Here is a 27,268-nt window from a genome sequence, read left to right on the forward strand (position 1 = left end):
CTGCTCCTGAAATGAAAAAGAAATACATAAAAACATGTGCAATATAAATTGTTTTACATCACAAAGGTAAAAGCATGTCTTAATCAATTTGTTATGCTCGATATCTTAATCAAGGAAATACAATTACAAGAAGTCATATTACAAATAGTCTCTGATATGTTTGATGCTAATTATTGAGTGAGTGAGTGAGTGAGTCAACTATAAATGGCAGCGGTCATTGAATAATGGAGTCTGAATCATCAATAACATCATCTTTTGTGAGTTACTTTACTTTTACGCCGCACAGTCAATTCCCAAGCATATGGCGATGGTCTGGTGATAATCGAATCTGAACCAGACAATCCGACAGTGATCAACAGCATGAGCATCGATTTACAATGGGATATGATGGCATGTCTCAACAAGTCATCGTGCCTGACCACCCGATCGCATCAGTCGCTTCTTACGACAAGTATGGGGTGCGATGATCAATCCTAGGCGGATATCCTGACTGGATGTATCCTCATAGGGAGGATAAAATATTGTAAAGTTATGGTCCTGCTGTAGGGGTACGTAAGTCCCAAATCATTCAAGGTAAACAAACTTACCGAATATTTTTAAACGTAGCATTTGTGTGATTTTCAGTTATGGCTAAATTTACCTACGATCACCAACGGCTAAATGGATGATGTAAATCCAGCTAGGGTTCATGCAGATTGCAAAAGAACTCAAACGTCCACATGGCTCCTAACAGTGTGAGCTACCTTTAGATGCTGGTGATCTCCATCCCAGCTCCAGTTATTTTTTCAAATATTGAATCGATATTGTCTGTTCAATCTGTCTGATTTTAAAAGTAGCTTGCTATATAGTCTTAATTCTCTATCTGTGATAATGTAGTCATTTTACTGCTCTTCGTCGACAGTTCTTTATATTCTAATGTGGTATAATTTGTCACAATATGTGTTCCTGACTGCGAAGAAGTTAACACTCATTCAATGACTTCTGAGGAGACTATTCCTGGCCACATGTTAATGTGTCTGTCAAGTTAGATTGCTGGCAACACTATCAAAACGCCTCAGAAATGTGTCCATTGGCACTAAAATATGAGGGCGGTGGGATAGTCTAGTGGCTAAGGAGTTCGCTCGTCACGTCAAAACTGGGTTCTGTGGGGACAATGCTTGAAGCCAATTCTAGAGTCCCCCGCCGTGATATTGCTGGAATATCTATAATATATTGCTAAAGACGGCGGGAACTCATACTCACTCATTCACTCACTAAACTATATATATATTATAGTGTGCAGGTGAGGAAACACCACATGCAACAGCCGCGCCATGTGAATGAATGTATCGAGATTGTGACGTATTACGTAATTATACAGATCAACAACGTCAACGTCAAATTTCCCAAGGGGCGGTGAGTTAGCCTTGTGGTTTAAGCGTTCGCTCGTCACGCCGAAGACCCGAATTTGATTCCCAGCATAGTTAAAATGTGTAAGGTCAATTTTTGGTGTCCTAAGCCGGAATATTGCTGGAATATTTCTATACTCACTCAAATTTCCCACTATCGTTTTTCAAGATCATTGGTGGTCATGACAACTAATGTGCGGTAAATGATGATGATGATGATGATGTTGATGATGTTGATGATGATGATGATGTAGGTGGTGGTAGTGGTGGTGACGACGACGACGACGATGATGATGATGCGAAAAAGTAAATTGAATATTAACGTTTATTGATTTGAATGACAAGAGGGTATGCACATTACACGAAACACCGAGAGCAAACTGTGTTGGTCCAGCTTAACGCTCATCACGAACCGCACGTGCATTTGCTTCCCTGTTCCAACTAGAAACCAATAATAACCATTTAAAACCATGATAATTTCTTAAGCAACTTTTCACGTAAATTCGGTAAAACTGTGATGTTCAGTTGGCAAGGCAGAATTGTGAAGATTTACCTTCACTTTACTTGGTTTACATTTTAAAGTGACATTCAACTTCTTTACAGATGCTATCAATGAGGAATTCCCGCATTTCCTAAATGTTTTTCCTCAGTAATTTGAAATGACATTTGCTTTCATTTTTGATATAAAGCTTCCTGAACCGCTGAAGATAGATCTGCTTCAGTACGTTCATTGACAAATGCCTCATGGATCAAGACGTGAAGTGTTTCCTTAAATTTGTTTCTTTTAGAAAGGTCCGCAAAAGGACTCAACAAGAATTTCCCCCTAAATATACAGTGGAAGCTGTCTAAACCGGCACTCATAGGGACTGCAGAAATAATCCGTTGTGGACAAAGTGATGGATTGTAGAACTGATGGTGAATGTACAAGCCCTGAATGGGGTTGAGATTTTATGCCGGTGTTGACAACTTGCCGGATTAGACAAATGTCGGTTTTGACAGCTTCCGCTGTATAGATTTCTGTATAGCATAACGTAGTCTGTCGTACAGTTCCTGCAACACATTGTTTTCCCAACTGCCAAGCCCCTCTGCATTGCGCAAGCCCTATATGAAGCAAGACTAGATTTCGCAGGTTCAGGAATTCTGAATTTCCCACCTCACTGGAGCTCCTCTTCAATCTAAATGGCTTAATTGGATACTATCAACATTATATGTATTGAGAAACTAAACGTCAATCTCTTACCCTGTCTCTAACTCGTGTACGTTGGCCTCCAATGACTGGGAACGCCTCCCAGCAAGCGGTATTTCTGACTAAACCTACCCATGTCGCCTGACAAACAAGTCATAGTACAGATTACTCTATCGAAATCACATGAAACGTCCTACCTGTAGACACGAGCTGGATGAGTGAGGAATCTATTAGGAAGCTGAGCTGTAGTCAATGTTTCATACTGGAGCGTCTGTGACAACGTCCGGAGATGTGTACTATACTGCTACTATCGATTGAATACTTGGCAACGAATTGCGCAACCGGGTGTTTTGGTGAGCAACGCATGGATTATCTCGCATATTCACGACGATATCCTTGTTGACAAACCGTGCTTTGCCTTCAAGTACATTTAGCAATGCCGCATATCTAATCAATCATGTGAACATGCAGTGCGTAGTAGACGCTTTTTCGACAATATATTGGTCTATATTAAATATCTATGCTACCGGTATTTGCCGAACTAGCCTCAATGACATGTTTCGGTACAGGATCTTCGTTATGATGTTCGGTCGGTAGAGGGCGCGAGAGCTTAATTAGGGTCTGACAGCACTAATAACAGAAATGCATTATTGATTTTTAGAGCAGCTGACCTACAAATGATTTCATTGTTCATCATTAAGTGATGTACATTCAATGTATGTGGAAATAAACACACCTGGACTCAGAGAAACACTCTCCCCATCATGATTGTGTTTTAAGATTTCTGTATGAATAAGGAACAACGTGAATTGCACTACTTGAGAAAAACCAACAAATATTTATTCAAAACTTTTCGTAAACCATCATACAGTGGCGTCAATTTTTAAAAATATGTGATGGTATGTATAATGATTTCACCGTGAACATCGATTCCCTGAACAACAATCGTAAAGTATATTGAATTGTTTTCTGTTTGGCTTTACAATATATACTCACAGCAAACACACCACTACCTTCTTTATCATGGTGTGATACAATAAAACAAGATATAATATATTTTGTATTTCTTTTGTTAGTTGACAGGAAGTGTATCCAGGCCGACACAGCCAGTGGACGGATGAAGAGAGTGACCAGACACACGGGGTGATAAAACATGAGACGTCATTTCTTACAACGCCATGGTTCTTTAAACGTTTGCCAATTTTTATAAATAACATCATTATCAATATTGGCGCCAGCTATCAATTTCCTCTGTACAAAATCACATGTCTACCTTTTGACCATTCACAATCCAAGAGGGGTGGATTTGCATCACTGAGGTACTAGTCGCTCTGGGTAATATACCCCCAATGTACACATCCTCGATTTTTAGGAAAGGCATATGGTAGAAGGCGTTTAACATCGACAACGCCACTTCACGCGTCATGATGTAAGCATATCCAATCAAATATGGCGGGTAGAAAACAAACGGGTACTCTTTGGATGACACAGCGTGTTTTCCAGATCGATGGGACAGTGCATGTGGAAGCTTGTCGCCGAGAATAAAACGTCCCTTCATGCTGGAAACTCGCTCCATCATCAACGGCAAATTCACAAAAACATCGTTATCCGACCTCAGTACATAATTCACACTTGAACAGGCTTCCTTCTGTATTTGCACGGGTGATTAAGGAATACTTTGTGTCAAAACGTACCTGGTTATCCAATAAACAGGTTACATTAAGAAACATGTCGACCAGTGATTATTGTGTGTAGAATAAAGCACGACTTACAGGTCATGGGTGCCAAACTACGACCCGAGACCGGAGGGGTCTTACTGTCCTCACGTTGGTCAAGGGCTTACTTTACCAACCATACCCGAGGAATGTGACAGTGACTGTGGAGATTTACTGGCCCGACTGGACTGTTACTAGCCACGGACCACACTGATGTTGATTGTAATATATAGTTAAGTAAAAGTAAAGGAGTTTTTACTTACTAAAAGTAAACTCGGCAAATAGGTCTTACAAAAATAAACACAGGAAATAGGTCTTACTTACAAAAAGTAAAACCGGGAAATAGGTCTTATTTACGGAAAGTAAAACCTAGAAGCAAACAAAAACCCCAAATGCGGTTATTCCGGGATAAGAAGCCATGTCTAAAATATAGTTTATCTGATACCTGCAGATACAGGTGCCGTCAAAATGCCAGATTGCCTGATATTTTACGTGCGATTTCAAAATTAATGTCTTTGGCACACGCCTGTTAGGACAGGCAGACAGATATTCTATTATCATAAAAAGTAAATTGCATTTATAGACTCAGACGTGTTTATTCAATACTGAAGGTCACATGACCCTAGGTACAATTACGCCAGAACATATTATTTTGTTACGTGGATTTGATATAAATAAACAAAACTAATAATTAAGAACGTTTAAGCATGCATTAAATACATGCTTCAGATATACTGAAAAAATCTCATTGTGGACTTTGTTGCATGTACAACACTGTATATGTTGTGTAAATGTTGTTTTATTTTTAGCACTTCCAAAAAATAACAAAAACATTTTACACAAGCCGTTCCATAGGAAACATGAGAGACCAATATTTACATTTAAAAAATGTAAATACATGTTTCAGATATACTGAAATAAACTCATTGTGGACTTTGTATCTATATGACAAGTTGCTTACAAGTTTTCACTTGACTATAGACAATAAAGACAATTAGTTTTGTCTCATCTTGTGTTACAAGTACAACACTTCCAAAAAATAACCAAAATAGCAAAATTGTGGATTATAATTAGAAAACCAAATTAAAGGGCCTAGTTAGAAAAAAGCAGGTTATTGAAGTAACTGTTTTAATGAAGTAATAAAAAAAGAAACGTGAAAGGCTGTTTTGTTATATTTCAGTGAGTATTATAATTCACAGCCACGTCGTAATTGGTCCAACAGAGCTGCAACATGTTCACAACAGTAAGAGGTAACTTACTAGCTACAACAGAGGCTACTCCATTCAGTTGAATCAAACAGCCGATTTCTGTTTGTTTGTTTATTGTTTACCGCTGACCTTGCAAATTGTCCAGTTATATGACGACAGTCTGGAAATGGTCGAATTTGTACCCGACAATCCAGCGATGAACATCTGTGCAATGGGGATACGATTTACGAACCATTTAATCGCTTCTTTCGACAAGCATGGGTTCCTGTAGATCGGTTCTCTTCCAGAAAGCATCCCAACTACCAAGAGCATTTGACACTCGTTTCATAACTAGTTTTGAGTACATATATATATTCTCCTTGCCTTGGCCCTTAAATTCCTCTTGTTTAGAATTTTCTGTCGTGGTATTCCTACCGAATTAGGTAAGCGGCGCAAAATTCCCCCAAAAGAAAGAATAAACCCTGTGACATGTGCGGTGTTGTCCTTCATAACGCGTCATCCCAAACCATCATGTCAAAACCCAATACATTATAATTAAACTGTAAACAAATAAACATTTTTTAAAAACAACCATTACATGTTGTGTAATACCATCGTCAAAACTGCAAGTCTTCCTTGTAAACCATGTGAATGAATGGGATGGGCGATTGAGAGAGTTCGGTTTTATGCCGCTTTTAGGATTTCCAACAATATGGCTCCAGGGGACAACAGAATGGGCTTCACACATTGCACCCATGTCGCGAATCGAACCCGTGAGTTCAGCTTGACGAGCGAAAGCTTTAATCATTAGGCTACCATGGGTGTAATAATAGTTCTATTCTACAAACCAACGTTTGTTCGAGGTTGGCATTACCATGGATCAAGTCATGTTTAGGTTTATTCTTTCTGCTCAAAGTCACTTCGTTGACCAGCGGTTGATGAAAGAACAGTCTTTGTTTCCGGAGACTGACATGTAACTTTATGGATCCACCGGGAATATGTCATTTCAATACTTTTTGAAAATAATGTAATAATTGATAGACCTGGTTTTGTCTCTTTTCCTATTCCCAGAATTTGCAATCCAGTAAAGATAGAACTTTACGTGATTGCCCTCAATAATGATTACCTGTTCAAACTGAACGAATCCATTTTTCAGTATGGTAGCGATATCAGCCATATTGCTGAACCTATTCATGTCTATAATTCAGAAACATTCGTTCATACTACACTTTCAGTTAGTAGTGGGGATACGCACTTTTCAGTTTTCGCACTCCTCCCCTCAATGGCTGGAATACTACTGTGTGCGTACAATAACCAAGCAACACTGTTTTTAATTGTGACTTTTCCGTGATGTCAATATTAATTCCATATGGATATTTGTCTGAAAATGGGGAAGGGGAGTATTTGCACCATCCTTCTTGGGGAACATTCTGAGGAGACACTTGCATCATCTTTCCTGTTCGGGAAAGCTCAGTGGAGGTTCCTTCTTGGGAAACACTCATATCTTCAGTCTTGATTCAGTCCTTGCACGCCTAGTTAGTCCTTCCAAAACTTTGTTTAGCTCTGTATACCCTGCATGGGTAAGTGAGTGAGTTTAGTTTTAGGCTGCGTTTGCAGCTTTCCAGCAATATTGCGGCAGTGGACACCAGAAATGGATCTTTGGTGTGACGAGCGAAGTCTTTTACCACAATGCTCGAAAGCCTAAACGATAAGGGAAACAGGCTACTAACTGTTACGAGGCGGGAATGCAAAGAAAGGGACTGGCAGGATGGCCTCTTCTCAATTTAAATGAACAAGAACAACGGTTAGTACGTACTCTAACATGAAGACCACATGACGGTGAAGCACGCACACAGTAAGTGACTGAAACACAAAACAGCAAAACAAAGCAAACCCCAAAACAACAACTCGACGCAACACACACAAACAAACACACACACAAACAAACACACACACACACACACACACACACACACACACACACACACACACACACACACACAAACAAAAACAAAGCAACCCCACCCCACAAAAAACCCCAAAATACAAAATAAATAAATAATAATAAAAAATAACAATAAAAAATAAAAACATAAAAAACAAGCAAAAACAAACTATACTCAAAATACAGCTGATGTCATCAATCAGTTCATATTTGTTTATTTTACACAATAAAATTGTTTATATTTGTAAATACCGTTTAGGATACTTTAAATAATGCACTTTACTACTGAATATGTGAATACAAACATATTACATCTACCAGTTTCTCCATGGATAGCCCTACTAGAAGCAAATGTAGCAAGATTTAAAAAACGTTTTGAAAATAAAATTTGTACCTTTTCTATACAATGAAAATTAGTCATGCACCCAATCTAAGATATATTGAAAGAACAGAAACGTTTTACAATCAAAGATGGTACAAATATTTCGGAAAGAAATAGAAGAACTAATTATGAATAAAATAATTTGTAAAAAGAGTAGGTTGCCTTATATTCTTGTGCTGCCAAACGTTTACACGCTGTTTAGTCTTGAGGAAAATATCAAACAAACCAAGGTCTTTATAATATGGATCACATTTAAGTTTTACATTTGCATAGTACCATGTTTCTCCTTGTTTTAAAACACCGCCATTTGTAAAACCAATAACATGTGGGGTTTTATTCTAAATTATCACTTAAACTCCGTCTCATGCAAAATTCATAGAAAATATTTAATTGTGCAGCAGACCAATGACTGTATAAGAAAACTTACCACTTTTGCAATTTCCATTTTTTACACGGGGTCTAACAGATGAATACGCATTAAGCAGAATTTTTGATTGATTTGATTTTGACAATATATATATAAGTTTTGAACCATCTACACAATTGGAAGTCTTTCTAAAATCAACAAAGGCCACAAAATCGTCCCATTGGTCTTGAGAGATATTTAGAGCAGAGAGTTTGCAGAGTAAATACAGTGTCCTGTATGGAATAGCTGAGTCTGAAGCCAGCTGGAGCTTCTGTTGTTACATCATTCAGGCCAGTCCATGCATGATGACGTTTATCTACGATGGATGGGAATATTTTTTCCTGATACATTTAGAAGAGATATGTTCCTATGATTACACGATGCCATTTAGAAAGTGATCAAATGCAACATTTGTCATATTAGGGATTTCACTCTCTTAGTAAAGTACAAATTCCAGCACGTTTTTGGTTGAGTCTCATCTGGGATTGGAACCCGCACCCTGAGAGTCAGGCACCTAATGGCCACCACACAAAGTCAGCCGCCTAGCCCCAGACTTCCAGTTTCTTCTATTTCTTTCCAAAATGCTTAAAGTGGAAGTGACTGAGCTGAGCGTCACTAAAAACATGGCAGATACGTGATGGCCCTTTTGTCTAATATGTCTATTCTATCTGTACTTTTCTCTGCCATCGTAAAGAATTTTCCGGTTGAAGATATAGGAATCCGGGGAAGACATCTTCCGTAGCAGTCACCAACAATTAGTGATCATACATTCTTCTACAATATTTTGTTAAATGTCGCTTACCACAAACAACCGGTCCACCGGTGTGGCTGGCGTTTGAAAGCGTTTGACAAGTTAAACAGAAGATGTGAAAGACGACATCAAGCAGAGAAACAGAAAAGAAATTACTGAAGAAGTTAAATCAAGCGGATACAAATTTCTGGCGACTTGTCGGCAAAATAGGAATTTCTAACGACATCCTGCTTGATGACGGTACAGTTGTTAACGACGTTCAATCCGTCTTGGATCACTGCAAACACGACTTGGAAGGTCTGAACGACGCGTGTGGAAGCCGTGCACAGAGCTAGAAAAATAGCAAAGCAGTGGGCGTAGACTATCTACCAGCGGACGTACCGAAAAATGAAAACTGTGTTCATATTCTGTTGCGTAGTTCACATATGTTCATTTTCAGATGTTGTAATCATGTAATATGTTATGTTGAATCTTACATATATTTAGGGCTTTGGTTTCAGTAACATCTGAATATGAAGCATGCTTTGAGAGAACTGGCAAAAAGTGCAAGCATTGCTTGTTGCGAAGTGCAGGCTGTGTGGTGACATGGCAGGAAACTGTACGAACTGACCGTTGGGCCCATCATATTGTACAATCCCTAAACCATGGCCGTAAGAGGCGATTAACGGGATCGGGTGGTCAGGCTCTCTGACTTGGTTGACACATGTCATCGGTTCCCAGTTCCGCAGATCGGTGGTCACGTTGTTGGTCACTGGATTGTCTGGTCCAGACTCGATTATTTACATACAGCCGCCATATAGCTGAGATATTGCGTGCGGCGTAAAACTAAACTCACTCGGTCACTCAAATATCTGAACATTATTATTATTGTTTCAAAACATATTGAACTGTTTGAACATTTTTCCAGGGCTTCTGTTCTGTTTGACATTATTGTTGATAATAGAGTTTGAAGTAGTTCTGTATAAAGTAGTTCTGAGGTTTATACGCCAACATGAACTCCCTCCAGAGGGGCACGAGTCGCTATTCGGCTGGAACCTACAGAACAGGAATGAATTCAGTAGAGTTGATCGAGTAAAGGATAGACGACGAAACTAAAGAATGTTAAGTGGCTGCATGAGAACTAAGAAATCGTAAACAGTATGATTCTATTTTCCTCCAAGTTTCTTACGCGGCAATATATTGTTCTTTGAAACGCCGTTCAAGTGTGACTTTTGTTTATAATCATATTGTGTACATGTTTGACCTTAAGCTCGTCGCTATGTGGATGCGGCGTCAAATTAAACCTCACTCACTTTAAAAAGTTTCTTATACTGATTTATTGACTGTTCAATACAGGGGCCCTAATATACGGAACAAATTCGTAAAAAGTAAAGCATAAACGACGAAACTAAAGAATGTTAAGTGGCTGCATGAGAACGAAGAAATCGCAAGCAGTATGATTCCATTTTCCTCCAAGTTTCGTATGTGGTAATATGTTGTCCTTTAGGAAGTTTCCTTTACTGATTTATTGACTGTTCAATACAGGGGCCCTAATATACGGTAAATTCCAGTACCAAAATCGTATGCTTGTTATGGGTGAGTGAGTGAGTTTAGTGTTACACCACACTCAGCAATATTCCAGCTATATGGTGGCGGTCAGTTACTAATCGAGTCTGGACCAGACATTCCAGTGATCAACAACATGAGCATCGATCTGCGCAATTGGGAACCGATGACATGGGTCAACCAAGTCAGCGAGTCTGACCACCCGATCCCGTTAGTCGCCTCTTACGACAAGCATAGTCGCCTTTATGGCAAGCATGGGTTGCTGAAGGCCAATTCTATACCGGGATCGTATGCTTTTTATGTACAAACAAATAGTCGCATACTTATCATACAAGGCATGTACACAGAAATTGTATACGAAACAGTACAAAACATTATACAAGATTTTTTTAACTTAAGGTACATCCAACGTGAAACACGTTTGGTTGCTAACGTCTAATTGTTTTTACATGCATTACGTTTAGTTTGTAAATACACCATGTATATACGCACACAGACACGCAAATACACACACACACACACACACACACACACACACACACACACACACACACTGATGAAATAATGACTAGTCAATGCCTATGTCAAAGAACTGTAACGAGTGCTCATTTTTACTGTAACTGACTGTAACGTCTCACCAAATAATGATTAGCCACTGCTTAATGTCAAAGAACTGTATCGTGTGTTCATTTTTACTTTAAATGTCTGTACCGTCAAACCAAATAATCTACTAGCCTCTGCTTAATGTCAAAGATTTATAGGGACGTGTGTTCGTTTTTACTGTAAATGTTAGTAATGTCAGACCAGATACTGATACAAACAATCTACTAGCCTCTGCCTCTATAGAGACATGTGTTCATGTTTACTGTAAATGTCTCTAACGTCAGACCAGATAATAATTAGTCAATGCTTAATGTCAAAGATAAACGAGTGATGAAGTTAAGCTTCTTGTATTCTTGTTAAAATTCTGCTATGCCAACAACGTTCCTGCTCCTGAAATGAAAAAGAAATACATAAAAACATGTGCAATATAAATTGTTTTACATCACAAAGGTAAAAGCATGTCTTAATCAATTTGTTATGCTCGATATCTTAATCAAGGAAATACAATTACAAGAAGTCATATTACAAATAGTCTCTGATATGTTTGATGCTAATTATTGAGTGAGTGAGTGAGTGAGTCAACTATAAATGGCAGCGTTCATTGAATAATGGAGTCTGAATCATCAATAACATCATCTTTTGTGAGTTACTTTACTTTTACGCCGCACAGTCAATTCCCAAGCATATGGCGATGGTCTGGTGATAATCGAATCTGGACCAGACAATCCGACAGTGATCAACAGCATGAGCATCGATTTACAATGGGATATGATGGCATGTCTCAACAAGTCATCGTGCCTGACCACCCGATCGCATCAGTCGCTTCTTACGACAAGTATGGGGTGCGATGATCAATCCTAGGCGGATATCCTGACTGGATGTCTCCTCATAGGGAGGATAAAATATTGTAAAGTTATGGTCCTGCTGTAGGGGTACGTAAGTCCCAAATGATTCAAGGTAAACAAACTTACCGAATATTTTTAAACGTAGCATTTGTGTGATTTTCAGTTATGGCTAAATTTACCTACGATCACCAACGGCTAAATGGATGATGTAAATCCAGCTAGGGTTCATGCAGATTGCAAAAGAACTCAAACGTCCACATGGCTCCTAACAGTGTGAGCTACCTTTAGATGCTGGTGATCTCCATCCCAGCTCCAGTTATTTTTTCAAATATTGAATCGATATTGTCTGTTCAATTTGTCTGATTTTAAAAGTAGCTTGCTATATAGTCTTAATTCTCTATCTGTGATAATGTAGTCATTTTACTGCTCTTCGTCGACAGTTCTTTATATTCTAATTGTGGTATAATTTGTCACAATATGTGTTCCTGACTGCGAAGAAGTTAACACCCATTCAATGACTTCTGAGGAGACTATTCCTGGCCACATGTTAATGTGTCTGTCAAGTTAGATTGCTGGCAACACTATCAAAACGCCTCAGAAATGTGTCCATTGGCACTAAAATATGAGGGCGGTGGGATAGTCTAGTGGCTAAGGAGTTCGCTCGTCACGTCAAAACTGGGTTCTGTGGGGACAATGCTTGAAGCCAATTCTAGAGTCCCCCGCCGTGATATTGCTGGAATATCTATAATATATTGCTAAAGACGGCGGGAACTCATACTCACTCATTCACTCACTAAACTATATATATATTATAGTGTGCAGGTGAGGAAACACCACATGCAACAGCCGCGCCATGTGAATGAATGTATCGAGATTGTGACGTATTACGTAATTATACAGATCAACAACGTCAACGTCAAATTTCCCAGGGGGCGGTGAGTTAGCCTTGTGGTTTAAGCGTTCGCTCGTCACGCCGAAGACCCGAATTTGATTCCCAGCATAGTTAAAATGTGTAAGGTCAATTTTTGGTGTCCTAAGCCGGAATATTGCTGGAATATTTCTATACTCACTCAAATTTCCCACTATCGTTTTTCAAGATCATTGGTGGTCATGACAACTAATGTGCGGTAAATGATGATGATGATGATGATGATGTTGATGATGTTGATGATGATGATGATGTAGGTGGTGGTAGTGGTGGTGACGACGACGACGACGATGATGATGATGACCCCCCTCCCGACACTCCCCATCTATCCATCCATCCATGCATGCATACATACACACGCCTGCACGCACACACGTCCTTACATACACACACACAGAGATACATACATACGTACGTACGTACGTACCTACCGACCTACACACACACACACACACAGACATGCATGCATGCATGCATACATACATACATACATACATACATACATACATACATACATACATACATACATACATACATACATACATACATACATACATACATAAGCAACGTTATTTAAGGGGAGGTTTCAGTTATTTAACTGTTTTTCAATAATCTGCTCCAGTGGAGCAACAATATTTTTTCTTGTGTAAAAACACCAATCACTTGATGTTGATTGCATTTACATCAAATTTAGGTAGGAAAAGACTGTAACGCCACAGAAGGTTTTTAATGTGACTTAAAATGATGTAGATGAACAGTGTGCACTTTAACGGTAATATCACATGGTTTACATAAAAAAACAAGTTATAATTCAGCAGGATTCGTCTCCGGCTTTTCCCTCCACATGGGTACAATGTGTGAAGTCCATTTGTGGTGTTTTACATAGTGTTCTTAAAAATCTGTTTGCAGTGAAAATGTACAGATGAGTTTCAGATTAAGCGAAAAAGTAAATTGAATATTAACGTTTATTGATTTGAATGACAAGAGGGTATGCACATTACATGAAACACCGAGAGCAAACTGTGTTGGTCCAGCTTAACGCTCATCACGAACCGCACGTGCATTTGCTTCCCTGTTCCAACTACAAACCAATAATAACCATTTAAAACCATGATAATTTCTTAAGCAACTTTTCACGTAAATTCGGTAAAACTGTGATGTTCAGTTGGCAAGGCAGAATTGTGAAGATTTACCTTCACTTTACTTGGTTTACATTTTAAAGTGACATTCAACTTCTTTACAGATGCTATCAATGAGGAATTCCCGCATTTCCTAAATGTTTTTCCTCAGTAATTTGAAATGACATTTGCTTTCATTTTTGATATAAAGCTTCCTGAACCGCTGAAGATAGATCTGCTTCAGTACGTTCATTGACAAATGCCTCGTGGATCAAGACGTGAAGTGTTTCCTTAAATTTGTTTCTTTTAGAAAGGTCCGCAAAAGGACTCAACAAGAATTTCCCCCTAAATATACAGTGGAAGCTGTCTAAACCGGCACTCATAGGGACTGCAGAAATAATCCGTTGTGGACAAAGTGATGGATTGTAGAACTGATGGTGAATGTACAAGCCCTGAATGGGGTTGAGATTTTATGCCGGTGTTGACAACTTGCCGGATTAGACAAATGTCGGTTTTGACAGCTTCCGCTGTATAGATTTCTGTGTAGCATAACGTAGTCTGTCGTACAGTTCCTGCAACACATTGTTTTCCCAACTGCCAAGCCCCTCTGCATTGCGCAAGCCCTATATGAAGCAAGACTAGATTTCGCAGGTTCAGGAATTCTGAATTTCCCACCTCACTGGAGCCCCTCTTCAATCTAAATGGCTTAATTTGATACCATCAACATTATATGTATTGAGAAACTAAACGTCAATCTCTTACCCTGTCTCTAACTCGTGTACGTTGGCCTCCAATGACTGTGAACGCCTCCCAGCAAGCGGTATTTCTGACTAAGCCTACCCATGTTGCCTGACAAACAAGTCATAGTACAGATTACTCTATCGAAATCACATGAAACGTCCTACCTGTAGACACGAACTGGATGAGTGAGGAATCTATTAGGAAGCTGAGCTGTAGCCAATGTTTCATACAGGAGTGACTGCGACAACTGTACTGCTACCATAGACTGTATGTGAAGTCATGAATTGCGCAACGAACAGCGCAACCGGGTGTTATGGTGAGCAACGCTTGGATTATCTAACATATTCACGACGATATCCTTGTTGACAAACCGTGCTTTGCCTTCAAGTACATTTAGAAAAAAACAGCCCAAGAAGGGGAGCAAGTCGCTAATCGGATTGTCGGATTATCGATGACTAACACTTACAATCATTAACATCAGTACTAATAATTGTACTGAGCAGTAAAAGAAAGTGGTGTTTTTTGCGGTTCAGTGTATAACATGATAACATTAGTGACAAAGATAACTTGATGAAAAAATATATTTATTTCATTGTCTTTGAGAGTTGAAGAGGATGATTTAAAGTAAACAGACAATATGAACTTTAAAGTTGGAAATTTGGGCGTTACTGGAAACTAGCAATTTAAACTTACAGATTTCTTATTTCCAAATGTTTATTTCTAATAACTCTTTTTTCAGTACAAACGCTACAGTAACAATATGTCTGTTCACTTTAAATGATTAGTGACCCGTGAAGGTCTACCCGGGGTAGGATAGGCCTTCAGCTACCCATGCTTGACTTAAAAGGCGATTATGCTTGTAGTAAGAGGCGACTAACGGGATCGGGTGGTCAGGCTCGCTGACTTGGTTGGCACGTCATCGGTTCCCATGGTGCAGATCGATGTTCATGCTGTTGATCACTGGGTTGTCTGGTCCAGACTCGATTATTTACAGACCGGCGCCATATAGGTGGAATATTGCTGAGTGCGGCGTAACACTAGACTCACTCACTCACTTAACATTACTCGTATCTCAACTGGCTTCCAATATGGTGTTATCTTTGTTCATTAACAACCCCGCTCTTGGCTCTGTCATTACTACACAAACTATTGTAAAGTTCTGAAGCGTTCTCCCAAATATGAACAATATCTAGTTCTCCCAGGTGATATTTCTGAGCCGATCCTGCAACTTCCCACAGAAACTGGGAGACGGCAAAACCCCTTCAAGAACAAAGGGTTTGTAACTTATGTGATTCACATCTGACTGGACATGAATTTCAATTAAAAAAAAATTAAATGTAATTATTCTGCAGACACACGTAAATCAATGATAAAAGAACCATACTGTTCCCATTTTGTTAAAATTTCGTCAACATTTTTCAAATAAAATATATACCATTAAAAATATTGATTGCAAACACTTTAATTGTTGCGTCAATTGTGGTGGCGAGTGGTCGGGTGCGTACAGATCAGGTCACAAATCATTTGAAGTAGGCACCGTCGAGCTCAGGCAGTCATTGGATGGGTGACCGTGTTTGGCAGCTTGACTCTTGAGAATTACTAGGCTTCAGTCCTGCCCCAGATCGCAACACGCGTGTTACATGTGGTTTCACCTGAGGCAAGTGAGTTTGTTCTAAATTGCGTCTGTTCACCCAGCAAATGGATACCCGGCGAGATAAAGTCATGTGACTATAATCTTCTAGCGCCTATAAGGCAGCTTGATACACCCACCGTTTCTAGATGCATTATACAGAATATATGAAGGCGACTAACATGATCGGGTGGTCAGACTTGCTGACTTGGTTGACACATGTCATCGGTTCCAAATGGCGCAGATCGATGCTCATGTTGGTGATCACTGGATTGTCCGGTCCAGACTCGATTATTTCCAGACCGCCGCCATATAGCTGGAATATTGCTGAGTGCGGCGTAAAACTATACTCACTCACTCATGGCCACGAGAGGGTTACGAGACGCCATCCAGCTTGGCGGAATGACGAGAGTAGTTACGAATGGTTTATTGCCCTTGCACCAATTCTCAGCAGTGATTTAGATTTTACGGACACTTTCTCAACTTTAATATTATCCACAAGGAAAATAGTCCATCAGTTGTGCGTAAATGGAAATGGTGCATTATTGTTGTCCACCGCATTGATATTGCTGGAATATTTCTATAAGCGGCATACAACCTTACTTATCAAATATTCTTTTTCAGAATACCCCATTTCATCGAAGTTCTTGATCGAAAGCTAACCATTTCACAAATTCACAAAAATTCACAAGGTATTATTTGATCCCCGTGCCAACAGGCATCAAAACGAAACCAAACCAACCAACATTTGTTACGGTCTCATCTCTGGTGACTTCTGAGGTTTGCATTTTCGATTGCGTTTTCATGTACTTGCCATCTTGCACTTATGAAAACTGTGAATAATTCATGCAGATTCAACACAGACAGGTTGCAAAATACAACATATACATAATCAAGCTATAATCAAGTCAGTTCAACTGGCCTTTAATCGTCCCAAGAGTTGTTCCTGCCTTATCGCTGGGTACCTCCATACTCAGCAATATTCCAGCGACATGGCGGAGTATTCCAGTCGACTCTGGCTCAGACAATCCAATGAGCAACAGCATGGATACTTTGACGAGTATCAACCAAGTCAGAGAGCCTGACCATCCGGTTCCGTTAGTCGTCTCTTACGACATTCATGGAGTGTTGCAGATCAGTCCTAACCGTGATTTCACGGGTCTGCAGAATATTGACGATATTCATTTTGGAAGATGAGGTGAGTTGAGGTGATTGAAACCTTGTATGTTGCATGTTTGAGGCATTTTGTCCTCTATTTCTTTTGCTTCTTCCTCGTCTCTTGCTCCCCTTTCTTTCAGTTTTTAAAGGGCACACGAATATCCATTCAGCAAAAGCATAACGCTACGAGACCCAGCATGCCTGCGATGATATATCTGTCCTGTCATGAAGTCGAATAGTTACAGCGACAACAAAATCATATCGTTTGTGAGCGTGCGAACTTTCTTTTACGATGCACTCAGCAATCACCAAATCGCTGGACCCGCCAGTGTCAAGCTGTCGCTAGTGTAAGAAGGCATGTTTTGCTAAGCTTCCAGTATGTCAAGGGGGGGTTAATTCTTCAAAGTAAATACGGAAAAAACAAAAACAGCAATACAAAATATGAGAACTTCGGTGATGTTAAGTACCATGTGAATCAAACAGGAACAGAGTTATCGTTCCTGTTTAAGACAGGTCTAATATGTTCCTACGCCAATATGAAATCCTTCCTGTGAGACACGAGTCGCCATTCGGCTTGTCCCGGAATTACACGAGTTGGACACGAATGAGAAGATGCGGGCTGCACAGAACTGGTCATAATGACGTCCTATTATTTGGCTGGAAATTCTGTGCCGCAATAGATTTGACTAGCAGCGTTGTGCATTGTAATGAAATGATATTCTTTAGCAGGGGCTGATCCAGAGGGATCGGAGAGGGTAGGGGTGGTGGGTTCGAAAAGAATTTTTCCCGAGGACCATTTCGCCCAACCTTTGGCCTTCATGATTTATGTACACCCCCATATCTCCAAACCGCTGGACCCGCAAGTGTCAAGCTGTCGCTAGTGTCAGAAGGCATGTTTTGCTAAGGTTCCATTCCAATCCCACCGATTTGTCATCCATTGCAATCCCGCCGATTTGTCATCAATTGCAATCATGCGGCGAGCATTTTGATCAGACACGTTATTCATATGTGCAATGTCAGGGTATTGTAAATGCACACAGACGTGCACGCACACCACTGCATAACACAAGGGACTAAAGATTTGAATACTTGATACTTTGATATTTCATGTATATGTACATACGCTTAACACAACGTTCTCGCTGACGTCGCCGACCCGTCAAGACTGTCACTACTGAAAATGTGAAACCAAATTTGTCGCACAATTCCCAGAGTCATTTCTCCTTTGGCTCACCTGTTCCTAACCTGTCTCACAGTCCTTGAATCACATTATTTCCCCCCACTACCTTGTCCTCTCTATAATACTAAAGCCTAGATTGTCTCACAGTCCTTGAATCACCACTACCTTGTCCTCTCTACAAAACTAAAGCCTAGATTGTCCCACGGTCCTTGAATCACATGATTTTCCCCCACTGCCTTGTCCTCTCTACAATACTAAAGCCTAGATTGTTTCACAGTCCTTGAATCACATTATTTTCCCCCCACTACCTTGCCCTCTCTATAATACTAAAGCCTAGATTGTCTCACAGTCCTTGAATCACATTATTTTCCCCACTAACTTGCCCTCTCTACAAAACTAAAGCCTAGATTGTCCCACGGTCCTTGAATCACATGATTTTCCCCCACTGCCTTGTCCTCTCTACAATACTAAAGCCTAGATTGTTTCACAGTCCTTGAATCACATTATTTCCCCCCCACTACCTTGCCCTCTCTACAATACTAAAGCCTAGATTGTTTCACAGTCCTTGAATCACATTATTTTCCCACTACCTTGTCCTCTCTACAATACTAAAGCCTAGATTGCCTCACAGTTCTTGAAACACATTATGTTTCCCACTACCTTGTCCTCTCTACAATACTAAAGCCTAGATTGTTTCACAGTCCTTGAATCACATTATTTTCCCCCCACTACCTTGCCCTCTCTACAATACTAAAGCCTAGATTGTCTCACAGTCCTTGAATCACATTATTTTCCCACTACCTTGTCCTCTCTACAATACTAAAGCCTAGATTGTCTCACAGTCCTTGAAACACATTATGTTTCCCACTACCTTGTCCTCTCTACAATACTAAAGCCTAGATTGTCTCACAGTCCTTGAATCAAATTATGTTCCCTACTACCTTATCCTCTCTACAATACTAAAGCCTAGTCTGTCTCGCAGTCTCTATATTACTAAAGCCTAGATTGTTTCACAGTCCTTGAATCACATTATTTCCCCCATTACCTTGTCCTCTCTATAATCCTAAATCCTAGCCTGTCTCACAGTCCTAGAATCACATTAATTTCCCCACTACCTTGTCATCTCTACAATGCTAAAGTCTACATTGTCTAACGGTCCTTGAATCACATTATTTTTCCCACTACCTTGCCCTCTCTGCAATCCTAAAGCCTAGATTGTCTCACAGTCCTTGAATCACATTATTTTCCCCACTCCCTTGCACTCTCGACAATCCTAAAGCCTAGATTGTCTCACGGTCCTTGAATCACATTATTTTCCCCACTACCTTGCCCTCTCTACAATGCTAAAGTCTACATTGTCTCACAGTCCCTGAATCACATGATTGTCCCCCACTACCTTGCCCTCTCTGCTATGCTAAAGCCTAGATTGTCTCACAGTCCATGAATCACCACTACCTTGTCCTCTCTACAATACTAAAGCCTAGATTGTTTCACAGTCCTTGAATCACATTATTTTCCCACTACCTTGCCTTCTCTATAATCCTAAAGCCTAGATTGTCTCACGGTCCTTGAATCACATTATTTTCCCCCACTACCTTGCCCTCTCTATAATCCTAAAGCCTAGATTGTCTCACGGTCCTTGAATCACATTATTTTTCCCACTACCTTGTCGCCATACATAGTGGCGTTCTGAAAAAAAAAACCCGCCCATTTATAGCAATCGTCTAAATGGATCCTTTTCATTTCTTTAATTATAAGCTGTTCACTTTCTTCTGTCAGTTACGTTCATTTCCGAGACTTGTTGTTAGTCTATGTTAAACGGGGCGTTCCGAGACATGCTGAAATGTGATCCAGGCTGTCTGACTCTTACTGCAGTGATAAACATCGGGCAAGTGAATACCAGTCGATAACATTATACACTTGTTAATGGCTGTTGCCACCGTAGTCTTGAAATACTACCCAAATAAGGGAATACGTGTACGTCATAAGCGACACAACACAAAAGTCACAAGGAATAGGCCCTTTGAAAGGGTGAACTATTGCCTGTTGATAATATTACAAGTTAACACATTAGCTGCGCTTGCCGTTTTGTATTTCCGCGAATTCTTTAATGGACCAGTCTGAAGAATGTTGGGAATTCCCCTGCCACTGTTCAACCCAGATTCTATTGCAGAGAACTCATGCAACAGTGTCTGTATATAAATGACACCAGACCTCGGCGGGTTTACGGTTTAGAAATATATCTCACAAACAAAGGTGGGAATGTTTGCAAGCCACTATGGTCTGATGTAATGCTTGTTTACTTAATGAATTCACAGTGAAAACTGTCAAAGTTCTTTCAAATACATTAATGGGGAGAAAGAGATGGGCTTTACGTAACGTCGGCATTATTCTTGCCAAACAGTGACAAGAACAAGTCTGCATCCATAAACATTGTAACGTAGGAGAAAGAAAGAAGTGAAATTGTTCATAAATGTCGTCATGAGTGTTTTCGACTTACTGGATACTTTAGTTCAACATGTAGCTATCGCCGTTTATTGTGAACATTAACGAATTCACTTAATAGAAATATACTCGTGTGTAACCGTTGATGGTGTATGGGAAGTAACGATTTCATTTCATTTGATTGCATAATATTTGAAATTTAAATTATATCCAGTGTAAATGTTGTCCTTGACTCGTTCTCACAAGCATACTCCTAAAGATGGGTGTTGGCGGACTTTTTAAGCACCAATGCCCCACTGTCCTCAATACTAAACACACCTCATACAAAGAGACACCATATTGCCCCCAGTACTAAAGGCCATACCACCTGCTGGAAGTCTGATTTACTCATACAAAAGACTCATTTCCCCTGTATACTAAAATAAGCATTGCGCATTTCATGACACAACGGGAATAGGTAGGGTTGGGCTAAGTTAACGCTCATCACGTACCGCACGTGCATTTGTTTCTCTCTTCCAGCTACTTCGCTTACCCCCTTGTAATGCAAAACAATAATAAAAATTTTAAATTGTGATTTTTCTAAAACGAATTTTAACCTAAGTTGAATAAAATTCTGAAAATTAAACGTTCAATCGGCAAGGCAGAGTTATGAGGATACGTAATGCTAATTTCACTCTGTTTGATTTACTTTTTTTATTCAAAGTGAAATTCATCGGTATGTTTTCACTGAAAACAGACTGAACTAGCAGGTGACTGCATGTATTCATGAGGCCACCATCTAGTCATATACCAACGGATTCGTGGGTTCTTTTAAGTACACAGGGTTGTGTACTGTAAACTAGGTGTTGTTACAGTGAAAGAATGTGCACATAAATGTGCCTGGAAGGTTTTTTACGCCCGGTCACAAGTGGGCTCGATCCAGGCACCTCCACGCCTATTGCCGCAGACAGCTCGCTCAAAACACCTCCATTGTGTCATATATGTTACAATAATTGTGAATCCATAGCCATATCTGAAAGGTCTACTCGATCTTAGGATGTGATAATCAGATAGGACATCCCACGTATTGTGAATGCAAGTAAGTCACTTGATGCTATAAAGTTTATCAATGACTCATAACATTATTGATAACAGTGTGATTCATAAGGACGTAGATGATATGATTAAACACTGATAATCGATTTGTAGCCCTATGTATAACCTATTGATACTGTCTTTACATATGATTAGGTCAATATCTACAACGCTTATAAAAAATCCAATACGTTTGAACAATGCAGGTGGAATACGTTTGTTTTGGGTCAACCTAACTTATTTTTCACTACACACAGACCATATAATGAGAGATTTGCATACATATGCATACTCACAGAAAATGGCATTTGAACACCTATTAACTATGTTAACATATGATATATGCTCTCGCTGTTGTACGAATTTTGAATTTTCATAATTTTTGTCATTAAGTAATAATATATGTTGCCATGTATTACTTGCTATCATTACATATATGGATTATTCTATGCATTCGTGTTTTCGATTATTCTGGGGTTTAAAACCTGGTCAGATAAACAATGAGAGCTTTTCAGGCATCATATTCAATGAGGAAGTGATACGTGTGTCCATTTTCTCGTTTCAACAAGTAATTAACATCTGACGTCTGTCAACGCCACTCGTCCCGTCGATGTATATTACACGTTCCTCATATGACACTCGTCCCGCACTACGGATATATTGGTAATATTACATGTTCCTCATATAACAGATATATCGATATATACATTCGATAATTTCTTGATAACACTGGACTGACAGTCCAAGTCACACAATACAAATATAAGAATATATGTCTATCTATCTACTGAACAAATCTAAATGAAACCGACATCAATCCCTACTTTCTGAGCTATGTGTCTAGACATCACTAGGAGTCCTATATATGATTTATTCTCTTGGGTCTGGGGGAGGGTTTTCTTAGTGCGAGTGGAAAATGTACTCTGTTGATCTTTGGCCTGTCAGGGATAATACAGCTTCAGTCTCGCTGGCCAATCATATTTAACAATCTTATCTGAAAGATTGCAAACATACTTCCATTCATATAATCTTAAGTGTCTTTGATGGCAAGCAGATAGTATGGAATTCCACAAGGGACACTGTCGCGTTGTCGCCCTTACAAACAAATGAAACAACTGTCAAAAATGCGACAAAGAGTTGTCTTACTTTGAATATTTTTTTAATTCTAATAAAGGTCGGCAGTGAGTCAACGTGACATATTTTCCCCATGTTTGGTTACTTTTTCCATTTTGTTTGTTGTTGTGAGGGAGACAACGCGAGAATGACCCTTCTAGGGTTCCGTAAGATAGACACTTGGCGATACAGTTGGTCTCAAGAGACATTAGCTAGGACGTGATTTAATGAGTTGGGCGACTAAACTCAAATGAATCCCAAGTTTATTTTGCAGTTTGTTTGAAAGGAATTCCAGTCATACTAAGTTCACTCTAATATTCATCTGTCGTGTGTCGTCCAATGCAGCCGTATTACCCATCATATCTGAACACTGATTACCGCCTTTTCTGTCTCCTACCTGTTAATGTAGAAAGCGAAATGTATATATCAATGTTTGCTGATGGTTAAGTCGAAAGAAACAAGAAACCGATTATATTTTATACGGGATATGACGCTTGTGTTGTAAGTCCATAGTTTGCTGACTTTCGGCGACTGTTTACAACCCAGTAAACTTGACTTTTCATGTTGCTTGCAAACATTTGGGAATGTCCAATTTTCAAGTTTTTACTTTATTATCGTCAACTGTTTATGAGGTCAAGAAGACTACGCTTATCTGTCTGCCTCAGCGTGTATCCGTGCGGCCGACCGCGCATGTCAAAACATTGATTACAGAACAGTCTGGGTTCCTGTTTGCTGGATTCCGTCCTACTGCGAAACTTAGTGCGATAACCAGTCCAGAATTCTAAGACTTTGTCATTTAACTGGGTGGATAAATATCAGTCAGTATGATTTGATGAGTCTAAGTATTAGCGTATTGCAACACCACGCTCTTTCTAACACCAGCACTATAACGTGCTCTGTCGTACAGCGAGCTCTGACAAACCTTTGAAATCGTGGAAACATCAAAACGAGACTCTGCCGCTAGAAGACTTTGGCGGTCTGGTACAGAACTGATATTACACCAACCTCATTGTGTGTTACGGAACTAGGCTGACTGATTGCTAAAAGCACATAACAGGTTTAACCAGTGAGCCAGATGCATTGTGAATAATTTTATGACCTCATCAAACAAGGGCAGTCAGTGATTCCATAGTTTAGGCATGCTGTCTGAACTTCGACATAAAGTACAGAAGACTGCGTTATTAAAGTTTAAAATAAAAATGCATTCTTAAATACCATTTTCTTATGAAACATGGAATTGGAATTCAATTTAAGCAGAGTTGTTTGTGGTGTCCATTTTCATTTTCACTCGTGAAAATTCGGATCTGCTGAAAAGTTGGTCATTGTCTTAAAACGCTAATGAAACTTATGTTTGAGAATGAAGAATATTAAACGTTATTGCAGAATAGGGCGTGCTTAGTTTGGCTACGTTCTGTATGCACATGCACTTAAATATACAATCATCAGTGTTAAAGAGTTATAAGATCGCGCTCTATCACAAATATACACCGGCATTGACGATTACTTGTCATGTTCTAAACCATGGGCTAAATCACTGGTTCTGTTCAGTGACTGTTTTTTCACAAACTTCAAACACAAAGTTTCATCAATTCACAATAGTCGTTGTCACCCAAAAAGGCTGCTCCAAGACTCTGCTTAAGGCTGAGCCTACGTGCTCATGCTCACGCAAGAGGGGTATCAAAAATTTATTTATTTTGATTTCTTGTTCTAAAGACTTCTCTACACAGTCACCATCCAGAGTGACACATTTCTGCCAGCATTTCCTGACTTTGTGCAGACCGCCTGAATAAACCCCCTAATTTTATGGAAAATCAACACTCAACCACTGCAATGATCCCATTATCGTGAAAACGGAGTCCACCTTTTGGCTCACCTGTCAGGGACATACGACAGGTTTGGGAACAACCGTATCATAAGATGAGCTATCTTCACAGATTTCGTCTCTTGATTCTATCCGGCAGTCCAACCCTTCAAGTGCAAAAACTTGATAACTCTGCATGACTCCATCTAATGCAAGCTTGGGGCTACTCGTGTTTAGGATCAACTCGCACAAGATTGAATAAAGTGAAGTAAATAGTTTCTGGTCCATTAGCTAGATAAAGATCACTGGTGTTACCTTAAAATTTTCCTCATAATGCCTCAGTAAATTCATGGAGATAATTAGAATTTATTTAGATACCCTCACAATTTCATCCTTCGGAAAGGCAAGCCTAGATAAGCAGACGGTACAAAAAGATCCCAGTCTGTTTTTGCTACTTTTTCGAAAAGATCATTTATGCTATGATTATTTACCCCAGAGACCTTTGCCCTACGGACCCCAGAAATTATCATTTAACATTGTATATTTTTAATGTGGATACTTCTACAAGTCTACCAGTCCCTCTTGATATTGCGTAAAACTAAACTCACTCACTCACTCATTTTCCTGGGGCAGAAACACAATGTTGCTCATGTTAGTCACATTAGCTTGATGGTGAAGGTGTCTGCTGAAGACCCGGGTTCGATTTTCCACATAGGTACAATGTGTGAAGCCAATTTCTGGTATCACCCGTCATGATATTGCTGGAATATAGCTAAAGGTGATGTAAAAACCTATCCTACCCTACCCGTAGAGAACAAGACGTAGCACTGGCTACTTAATTGTGAATTCCTTGTTCTAAATCTCGAGGGGCGGTGGGGTAGTGGTGGCTAAAAGCGTCCGCGCGTCACGCCGGAGACCGGACTCGATTCCCCACATGGGTGCAATGTGTGAAGCCCATTTCTTGTGGCCCCGCCGTAGCATTGCTGGAATATTGCTACAAGCGGCGTAAAACTATACTCACTCAGTCACACTCAATCTGAATCGCTTACCTGTTTCATACATATATCACATCCGTTCCTTACTCCGCATCATAAGTCGGACAGTTTGATATTTTTTTTTGTTTTGCTGTGTACTTGTTCATACTGTTAAATGTACAACCTACAATGAATACACCTACACAACAGGCCACTTATCAGTTGTTCAGGTACCAAGCGAAGGTACACTGTTGGACCAAATAAAGTGACCTGTGAAGATCCGGGTTACAGTCGGTCACCAGCGACCCATGATTGTCACAATAAGCGACTAACGGGATCGGGTGGTCAGACACGCTGCCTTGGTTGACGGATGTCATCGTATCCCTATTGTCTAGATCGATGCTCATATCGTTGATCACTGGGTTGTCTGGTCCAGAATCGGTTATTTACAGACCGCCGTCATATACCTGCAACATTATGGTGCGGCGTTAAACAGTAAACCAACTAACAACCAACATACGAAAGAAAGAAAGAAAGTATGCAACCACTGTTTTTGCTGATCAAAATTTATGACAAAAAGATTTCGATGGCCTTCTCTTTTTAATTTGCTTTTTAATGCCGCCGTATCCCTCTCTGACCAATATATGTTTCAACATTTATCGTACCGTGTATGCCAGTGTCTGCAGCACCAGGAAGTTGCACCTGCTCCTAGTCTTGTTGTGTTTTACTTTTTAAATGGGTGGCTGGTGGAATTGCAGTTAAGGCATTCGCTTGTCACCTGAGTTCTGGGTTCGATCTCCAAATCGGGTACTGTATATGAAACAGATGCCCGGTGTACCCGGCGTAATATTGCTGAATATAATAATAATATTTACTTCCTCTATAACCGCTTCTGCTCCATAACGTTCAGGATCTCACTCATTCCACTTAATTCTGACTGAGTCGGTGGATTAGTCAAGTGGTAAAAGCGTTCGCTCTTTACACCTAAGGACCGGTTCGATTCCCCACACGGTACAATGTGTGAAGCCCATTTCGGGTGTTCCCCGCCGTGATATTGATGGAATATTGATAACAACGGCGTAAAACTAAACTAAATCACACCCACTTATTCTGACTGAAGTAACAATAACCTTGAACACATTGCACCCTTCTT

The 27,268-nt window shown here is 39.8% G+C and overlaps 1 protein-coding gene and 1 pseudogene across 1 annotated transcript in view; one reads left to right on the forward strand and one right to left on the reverse strand.

Moving 5' to 3' along the window:
- Nucleotides 1–27,268, forward strand: part of LOC137273437 (uncharacterized) — a 270,044-nt gene that overhangs the window by 110,177 nt on the left and 132,599 nt on the right. The gene's annotated exons all lie outside the window — the stretch shown is intronic.
- LOC137271667 (UDP-GalNAc:beta-1,3-N-acetylgalactosaminyltransferase 1-like) lies at nucleotides 3,736–13,206 on the reverse strand (annotated as a pseudogene).

The sequence above is a fragment of the Haliotis asinina genome, chromosome 2 (assembly GCF_037392515.1).
Source record: "Haliotis asinina isolate JCU_RB_2024 chromosome 2, JCU_Hal_asi_v2, whole genome shotgun sequence".
NCBI classification, from domain to species: Eukaryota; Metazoa; Mollusca; class Gastropoda; order Lepetellida; family Haliotidae; genus Haliotis; species Haliotis asinina.